Consider the following 9,044-nt stretch of genomic DNA (forward strand, 5'->3'; position numbering starts at 1 on the left):
CATGGACACTGACCGGAGACAAAGATAAGTTCCTAAAAACTTATTCTGAAAAATTCTCTGATTACCTCACTCCGAAAGCAAACCCCATATTTGCTAGGTATAAGTTTCACAAGAAGATGCAAGGTAACTGTGAGTCATTTGAGCACTTTTTGACAGAACTCAAGTTGTTGGTTAAAAACTATAACAGCGATGAGATGGTCAGAGACCGCATACGTTTCGCTACCAACTCACCGAGTGTGCGTGAAAAGTTCCTCAGCCAGGGGCTGGAGCACACGCTCGAAAAAAGCTCCCGCGAGTTAGCAAAAGTGCAGCTAAAGGCTATGGCTAGCGACAGCCACAAGGTTCATGTTATCCACCACAACCCTCGAAAGCAAAGTTTCACTGCGGGTGCTAGTAGGCATACTGACAGACCAAAGACGTCCATAAAGATATGTAATAAGTGTGGAGGATACTACAGTAAATTAGCTGAATGACCAGCAAAAGGTAAACAATGCCTGAAGTGTCAGACCCCTTTTTCTGTCCGTTCTTGCAACCATAAGCCACACAATGAAATACCACGATCAAAAGGCCGTAAGACGCTTATAAGCAAGCCAATATTCACAAAAAGATCACTAAAAAACGCGATGTGTATTGTAGTTTTGCTGTCCAGTGTTTGTCGTAAACAAAAGTCATGTGACTCATGACATCACATGAAACGTATCTATTGGCTGGCAACCAGTTCAGGGGGTACCCCGCCTCCTCCCTGTTGACAGCTGGGATTGGCTCCGGCACTCCCCGAGACCCTTGTGAGGATACGCGGCTAAGAAAATGGATGGATGGATAATAAATAAATGAACATGAAACAAACAAACAATACATAAGGTGTCCAAAGTTAACAGATTCTATTTATCGGGCACTTGTGAAAATTCTTTCAAATTAAAAATCTGAGTGGATTTTTACTCCTTGATTTCATTTTTTTTAAAATGCATGTTTAGTTCTGTGGGTGTGTTTTTCTAAGAGAGGTCAAAGTATACAAAAAGGCAATAATATAAATAAATCCACTTTACAGAGGAAATTTTTGTGAAAAGCATTCAATCAAAGCGATGTTAACCAAGCAATATTCAAATGCAGCAAACGCAGCACTTCCTGTTTACGCAGTTGTTTTGAAAAGGAATGCGTGTTGAGTGAAAATGAAATGGATGAAAACATAAACAGAACATAGTTTTTTTTTGTTTTTTGTTTTTTTCCACACCAAATTGGTGTGCAAAAATACAGTTAGAGGTGTTTATTCGCCTCGGCTCACGTCAACAAACTCATGAGATTGTTTCACATTTGACCACACGGGGGCAATGCTGCCCCGTACGACACACTCCATGATTTTTTTTTTTTTATCATGGGAGGCCATTGACGCATGTTGCCCAGTGAACAATGTTCAAGTGACACAGATCAATCTGCCAACTCCGAGCCAACATGGTGGAAATCTGTTCAGTGGGGTGTCTTGTGTTGTGTCAGGTTGAGTGGCGTCACCTTCTAATAGTAACTTCTCCTGTCAGGCCAAAACAAAGCTGAAGAAAATATATCCTGGGTTTCATCAAATCTAAAATTATCTAATGTTGAATATTTTCGATTATAGACACCTCTAGATATTGACAGAATGGTACAAGCTTGCACATGCATGCACGGACGCTTGCATATTTAGGACAGGACATAGAAAACTCCAAAATGTCTTCAATTGCAATTAGGGTATTTTTAATAATGCATGTAAGCAGTTTCATATTTAACTGTGCCAAACGGGCTCCGAGTGGTACATTTTGAACCTCATAATCTCTGCTGGGAGCGCAAGCACACACTCAAGCACACACATGCATGCATGTGTATTCATGTGTTCAAAATCAATTTAATCATCCAACAGAGATGAAATACACCTTTGATATCCTACACGATAGGATTGAATTGACTTCATTAGCACATTGTGGATTACTACATTGTTTGCACTCCCTTTCCTGCGATTGGCAGGCGACCAGTTCCGGGCGTACCCCCTGCCTCTCGCCCCAATGTAGCTGGGATAGGCCTCAGCACGGAAAATGGATGGATGGATGGATTTCTTTTCTACTCCACCAGTGGTGTTTTCGTCGCCTCTGTCTCCTTGTTTCCAAGCATCAAAAGGTTTTCCCAAGTCACCGCTCTCCAATCTGACAAATGAATGAGAGCTCTGCTCGAAGGCATACTCGCGGACTCTCAGCAGTGCCTCAATAGAAATTTGTCATTTGCTTCCATCCCACTCATGGACGCTACTGGTGCACTACTTGATTTTGCGGTGTACTTTGATGTTCCAGCGAGAATACAAAGAGCTCCAGTGTTCCCACACAATTTAATGGCCTTGCCTTCTATCTTCCTTATGGAAGCTGTTTTTGGGGAAGGAAAATGCACAGCTGTAATATAATATGCATCTTTGCTTTGATGGAAAGTAGAGCTAGCACAAAAGGACAGATTATTACTGCCACTTTTGAGCAAGCTTTATTTCAGGCCGAAAATCACAGTTGAACTAAAGCTTTGCAACAACTTCTGTGCTGCTTTTTGTTCGTGTTACGATGTAATCCAAGCAGTGGAAATAGATGAAATTGGGTAAAGTTTGCAATTACTTTTTTCATGAAAATTTTGTTCAGGTTACATTTGTTAATGGTTACTGACAAGCGATACTGAAGTCAATATCGGCATTAAGGAGGATCAAGAATTGGGAACCAAAGAGCTATGATCAAGGTTGTAAAAATCATCAGTGTCGGGTGGAAACCAGAGTTTTCAAAATTTGCTCAATTTGATGTATTTTCACAAATTGATACCACTGATCAGTCCCCACATGGATCTCTTATTATTATTATTTTCACTAATTATTGACCAATGAAAATTATTGAAATCTGCTTGCCTTCTCGCCAATGTTAATGACTCAACTAATGTATATGTATTTTTTGGTTTTCCTGAAAAGTGATGGTTTTGGAGATGCCAAGATTCTGCCTGACAGCAGTGAAATATTTCTTTTACGCATTTTCCCACTTGTCTGTATCAAAAAAAAAAATAAAAATGAGAGCAGCACTATTTCATCATCATGGTGGTGGTGGTGGCCTTTAACATGTAGTTTGTTTTTGTTAACTTACACTGCTTTGTGTTTCCTACATGCCAGTAAATGTACTTAAAATGAACTACTCAATATAAAATAAAACTAATGGATAATAGACAGAGGACATATAGTGCTATAACTCAGCTGATACTCTTTTGTGATGACAGGTTGACAGGTTTGGAAGTCAAATATCCATGGCTGGCAGTGAATGAGTGATGAATAAAAGTGACTTTACTTTTGAGTTGGATTTGCTTCAGAGGGGTGACATTGCATACATCACGGTCCATTGTTCAGCACACTTACACCAGGGTACCATCACAATAGCGCGGTACCATTTGCTTGTCAAAGGTACAGCTAAATTTGGTCCTGTTTGATGATTGGTTGAGGGGGAATTGCCCACCTTTGTGGCATAAATGTCAGAATGTAGTGTAAATGGTTTTTGTCATCCCTGCAGTTGAAATGCAAGTTTTCATCACGCTACCCTGACCAGAACCATTTTGAGTCCCACTATGGATAAAATGTTACAATTTGTGACAAGTTGTCAGAGAATTACTAGTTTGTTTGCTAAGTACTGTTGAGGTGCTTTTGAGCAAGGGATCGTCTCCACCGCCTCAACAGTGCAGACACATTCTATGTGTGACCCTTTTACTCTGAACCTCTCCTTGTGTGCCTGTATGTGTGTGATTTGGTTCAATGTGAGGTGTGTACACAAAGTATGCATAAGCGTGGGGGTTGACTTTTCCCTTGAGGAACACCAATGAGTATAACAAATACAAAATAGAACAATTAAGAAAGAAACACTCCCAAGCGGGATAGGCTGATTTACAAATTACGGTTGTCTTCGGGGTACTTCTACTATTACCTAGGTTAAGGCGTTCCATTTATATGTAGTTATCTTCCAAATTAATTAGCTAGTGCCTCAGTGATAATGTTACCTATATGTCTGAATTTCTACCACATCCATTTTGGTTATTTACTTGTTGAAATGTAATTACGCCCCACTGGCATTTGGTCTTCCTTCAACGCATTTTTCCCCATGTAGCATCTTCTTTTTGACCAGCATTAGACACATTCAAACTACAGTGTTTGTAAAAAGGAGACATCCTGTACTGCCCTGCAAAAAGAAACTCATTCAATCAAACCACATTTTCTAAATTGCTCTACCATGGTCAAATGACAGGGTTTGTTTAATAGACGGAAAACGCTTTGGCTCCTGACCCCTGGTTGTGCTAACGTTACTGTTGTAACAGCATGATGTACATTGTTTGGGTTATAGCTTAGAATATTCTGTATGTTCCATCTATCTTGTCGTGAATTTCCATGTGCTCTTGCTTGTGGTTGTTTGTCAGTTCCGCATGTTGAATGCCTCGGCTTGCCTGACCATCATTTCTCTCCTTTGATCAAACATTTGCCAGCCTTCGTCTGAGCCCGCTCTTTCCTCACCACTTAGAAGCACCACAAATCAATCCCATGTTCCACCCCTGGAAGTGCCGTCTTGTTCCCTAAGGATAAATATTGGATAAATATCTCAACCTACACCATTGCATGTAATCTGTCCACACCTGCTCCATCCCTAGAAAGCAAAAGCATGCTCATAATCATGTTGAGAAGGCGCGGCACAAGCACTGTGAAATCTCGTGTGTCCCCCTTGCCTCTTCCATGCGTAACTTTTTGGGGAAGTTTAAGATGGCATGTTCAGTGAGAGGCAATGCTAAATATTTCATGTTTTCTTCTCGGTTTTTCTATTCGGTCGCAACGAGGCCTCGTTTTCCGCACAAACCGCGGGACTGATTGCAAGAACCCGGGAAGAGTTTCTCTATTTTTTCCTTCTCGGCTCTGAAATTGGCCTGGATAGTGATGCATTATGCATGGGGTTTCCTATGTGGAGCAGGAAAGGGCTGTGGGTCCTAAGGGATCAGCCGAGGAAAGGGTTCCCAGATTCACATTCTGCCATGTGCACGGGCCCATGCATGTCAAACAATAAAAGGTGGAAAAGAAAGATTGCTTGACTGTACTGCTTTTACTGTCATGTTTCGGTGTTAGTGGGCTACTGAATGGATGCTATTTTGGGGGGTAACCTAAAAGGTGAAATGCGGAAAATGTGCTGACGTTTTTTTTTCTCTGTCTTCAGATTCATTGCTTGATAAATACACTGTGTACACTGACCGCCTCCTGTTTTATGTTGTACATTTCAATTAAATTGAATGCAAGAGGTGGAACAACATTTCTGATAAAGAACAGTTGGACTTCATAAAAATAGAAGTATGGGGCCAACTGTCTGCATAATCTCTCGAGCAATGTGATCCCCCCCAGCCCTGAAATTGTTATATGACTGTTGTTTACTATTGACCGAAGTGCAATTTTAGCTTCAACAATAAATGAACAGAAGCTTCAGATTTCCTCTTCAAATCACATTTTTGCCTGGCTCATGGACTCACTCCATGGACAGATGGGAGTTGGACACACTCTCACACACACACACACACCACACACACACACACACACACACCACACACACACACCACACACACACACACACACACACACACGCACGCACACACACACACACACACACACACACACAGTTTTGTTTGGTTGAAATAAACTCTGGACTGGTAGCGGTTTGTTTGAACAATATCATCCTAAACCTGGCCCAAATCAGCTCTCATTGGTTGGTATGGACCATTGGTATGGAGATTCAAATAGCAGTGGTTTAAGTGGCACTTAAACTTTACAGACAATTTCCGCAAAGTAGGGACTGAAGGTGGGACAGCTGCCGGTGTTTTGTTGCGTTTTATGCCACTGTTGTTGTTCTTCATCAGCTGTGTTTTTTTGTGCTAAAAGTTGCAACTCTGGACTTTTGCTTCATTCTTCATGATGCCTGACCTTTGTGCGTGTTCCACGTCGAGATCTCATATCTGTTTTTTGAGAGACCAATGCGCCCAGATTGAAAGCACATCCATATCAAAATAATAATACAATTTAAAACCAGCTCAATTTGTGGTCCAGATCTTTTTTAGAACAACATAAAATCAGAAACCAAAAAATAAATCAAAATTTGGATATACCACTGTGAACAAAAACTCGTTTTGGTTTGATGTCAAGTAACAGGTTAGTGGGGAATACCATTGACTAACCATGTATTTCATTTAGCATGGGTTGTAGATCGTCACTCGTATTTTGTTCAGACATTCGACAGCAGCACATTTTCCTTTCATACAACAGGATCTTTAGATTTGCTCAACAAGTCCCTTAAACTGGACTTGGCTATTTGCCGGGTTCTAGGTCTTCTTTCTCTTTGTTGCACTTAAGATCAGAAAATTAGATTTGTGTCACTTGAACATTGCAATGTAAAGCCTTTGTCGACACAAAAACCTCTCGTTTAATTATTATTATTATTATTATTATTATTGCGCTATTTAACTCGAAAGACCCCATACTGCTGCGAAATCTAGGACAACTGGGATATGTTGGATCAAAAGTAACTTTTATTTTTGTGACTGTTGGGAAGATTCCCATGCGTAAACAAAATAAATAAGATGATAGAAGATGATGGAAGTCAACACAAAATAAGATGGATATGATGTAGGAAGAGAAGACAGAAGCATTGGGAGGGACAGCCGAAGAAAAAGCTAGACTGTTCTTGCGTAGCCCTCATAAGGCATGCGAACATCAGCACCACTGATGTCAGGCGTGGGAGTTGAATGAGAAAACTCCGGTCCTGGTTCACATCTAATTTTTCTTACTTATTTGGCCTTTCCGCTTGTGAAGTTTTCAATCTCAGAGGCCTTTAGGGGGTCCAGATGATCTCTTTCGTTTGGAAGAAAATGAGCTGAGCAGAAAGCTACATTACCTCAGCCTTATGTGAGCTCATTTTTCCCACACCACCATTAGCTCGCTAAAGCCATTTGGAGATGCACAGTGAAGTGTCTCCATGTTCATCAGAGAGCGCCTGGCATTCCCTCACTCAATTACCATCCAAATGGTCTCTGGGTGGTTACTCGCTCCCCGGGATTGTTTCTCTGCACCACCATGGCTATACACCAAATATTTTGATTATAGTTTTGTGTTTGGCAGTGCCCACATGCCCTTTTCGATGCCTTTACATCAATATATTTAGTTCAGCACAAAGAAATGAAAAAAAAAAACATATTGTCTTCCAACAATACATTGTCGTTGTGCTAACATCTTTTAACACTGTGACACATAAATACTATTCAATTCTGCATCTGCTGCTATTTGACCAACTCAAGCGCTGATTTAATTAGTTATTTGGGTACTATTTTATGGTTAAACACATGATCAAGGTAATTAAACGGTTTGGATAAATTGGTGACTGTTAAAAATAATCAATCATTTTCATAGCAAAAAACAAACAAAACACGTTTTGACCTGATGACTACCTTTTTTTCATGTCCTGAAATTGTGATTATGCTCTTCAAAATCAGAAAACAACTAAAATGATGGTTTTTGGATAAGTTGTATATAGTGAAGTCTGTAGTCAGCTAAATTCTCATTCCTATGTGATTCCTTTGTCTGGCTGCCCATGTTAGGCAATTGTAAAAAACAATCCTGCTAACATTAAGGCAAGCAGAAAATACCGTGCACATGGCTTTGTCTTGCTTTGACTAGTTTCATATTGATTTCCATTAAACTTAGCCAATATCTACAGTATCTACTCTCCTTCTTGTTGTTCTTTTAAAGAGAGTCCAAACACTATTCAGTCGATTGCCCAGTATTTTAGTCTTTTAAGGCTGCTTCTAACCTTTCTCTTCTGGCTGTCCCTGGTCCAGGCAGCACTGTCTCGGCTAACATTTATTGCCAGTTATGGACTCTATGAATAATTGATCCTGAATCTATTTAAGAACCTGACTAGGACAAATGGTACAGGGCAGCACGAGCCAATATCTCTCCCTCCACTGCACAAATGAAGGTCTTCTATACCAGCACAACTGGAGTCACTTTTCTTACCCTTTATACTCTCTAGTATGCCAATCTTTCCATTCCTTTCCAATCCTCTGATCATACCCAAAGTCATTCCATTTGCCTAATATTAGTTAAGAAGTTCAACCATGACAGAGTGCATCTCAAGTATTTTAGAGGTGTTGCCACTGCATGTCAACATATTTGCTACTTTATATCACTTGCAGAACAAACAAGCTGCTTCTATGTGGGCCCATTATGGACTGGTACGATAGTGCCAAAAGCAGGAGTGATGATTTGGATATAACACTACACTTCCAACAGCGCTGTGTATTTTTAGTATGTTGCGCAAAGCCAGCAGTACGATAGGTAGTGTTACCTGCCACCAACTCTATGTCTGTGGTGGTGAGCCAATTTATTTGGTGCGTGTTTGTGGAACAGATTGCAAACATGCACGCCAAGGTTCTGATGATTGTCTTCACACTCATTCAAATGAACCGCACTACTTCAGAGTGGGAACAAACGTCAAAGTCTCGGATGTCATATTGAATAGAAAAAAGGGAACCAAACATTACCATGAGGAATAAAACCGTATGATTTCTCCCTTATTAGGAACTAATACTAATAATATGTTTATCAAAATATTATTGTACACAGTGGTGCTTTAGGATACACGTGACCCGAGTGCAGTATGATGGCAGTCGTCTCAACTCAACTCAATTAACAAGCAACAACTTAACAGATTCTTTCTCATTGCTACTCCCATTTGAAGTTTACTGCCAAATTTGAATTGTATTTAAAACAACCACATAGCTTTCCCTGAGGGAAGCTAGCAAGCAAAGCAAAATTATATGAATTGTCTTACGAACAGCATCAGTGTCACAATGTTATAACACTTTAAGCAACACATGTCGACGATAATACAATAACACTTGCAGGTAAATATTGTATATTCTGCATGATGAACAATAACAGCAAGGTCTTGTGAGGTCTCCTCCATCTCCATGTATACGTATGTCTGTGTTAC

This window comes from Syngnathoides biaculeatus, chromosome 8 (genome assembly GCF_019802595.1).
Source record: "Syngnathoides biaculeatus isolate LvHL_M chromosome 8, ASM1980259v1, whole genome shotgun sequence".
Taxonomy (NCBI): domain Eukaryota; kingdom Metazoa; phylum Chordata; class Actinopteri; order Syngnathiformes; family Syngnathidae; genus Syngnathoides; species Syngnathoides biaculeatus.